This window comes from Perca flavescens, chromosome 23 (assembly GCF_004354835.1).
Source record: "Perca flavescens isolate YP-PL-M2 chromosome 23, PFLA_1.0, whole genome shotgun sequence".
NCBI classification, from domain to species: domain Eukaryota; kingdom Metazoa; phylum Chordata; class Actinopteri; order Perciformes; family Percidae; genus Perca; species Perca flavescens.
The window spans coordinates 771,435-772,150 of NC_041353.1; positions in this window are offsets into that span (position 1 = coordinate 771,435).

Sequence of the window (716 nt, forward strand, 5' to 3'; positions counted from 1 at the left end):
CAGGCAGTGCATTTCCAGGATTCGTTTGGAGCATTGGGCCAAATGATGATATGCATTTACACCAAAAAGCGTCTCGTGCGGACGGCCCCTAAATCTATCTTGTATTTGTATGTACAGAGGAACAAGATGACCAAAAAAAAGTGACGTAAATGTCAGAAAAAGTGACAGAAATTTCAGAAAGAGTACCAAAACATCAAAAAGTGACACAAATGTCAGAAAGAGAGACAAAATTTCAGAAAAAGTAACAAAAATGTCATAAAAAGTGACAAAAAAGTAAAAAAAAGTGACAAAAAATTCAGAAAAACCCACATAAAAGGCAGTAAGGCAGAAAAAGTGCCAAAACGTCACAAACAGCAATACAAATGTTGAAAAAAAGTGACGAAAATTTCAGAAAAAGTGAGAAAATCTCAGAAAAAGTGACAAAAATCTCAGAAAAAGCCACTTAAAAGGCAGAAAGCCACAAAAAAGGCAGAAAAAGTGACAAAAAACGTCACAAACAGCAATACAATTTTTTTTAAAAAAGTGACCAAAATGTTAGAAAAAAACTCCCCACAAAAATGTCAAATAAAAAAAGTAAAAAAAAAAAGTGACAAACCCACATGGTTGACGGGGAGACAACACAAGGGTTAAGCATCTGGAAGTAAAATATATTCAACAGAAGAGAGAGAAGCGTGTGATGAAATATAACATGAGCACATCACCATGATGGAGCACCA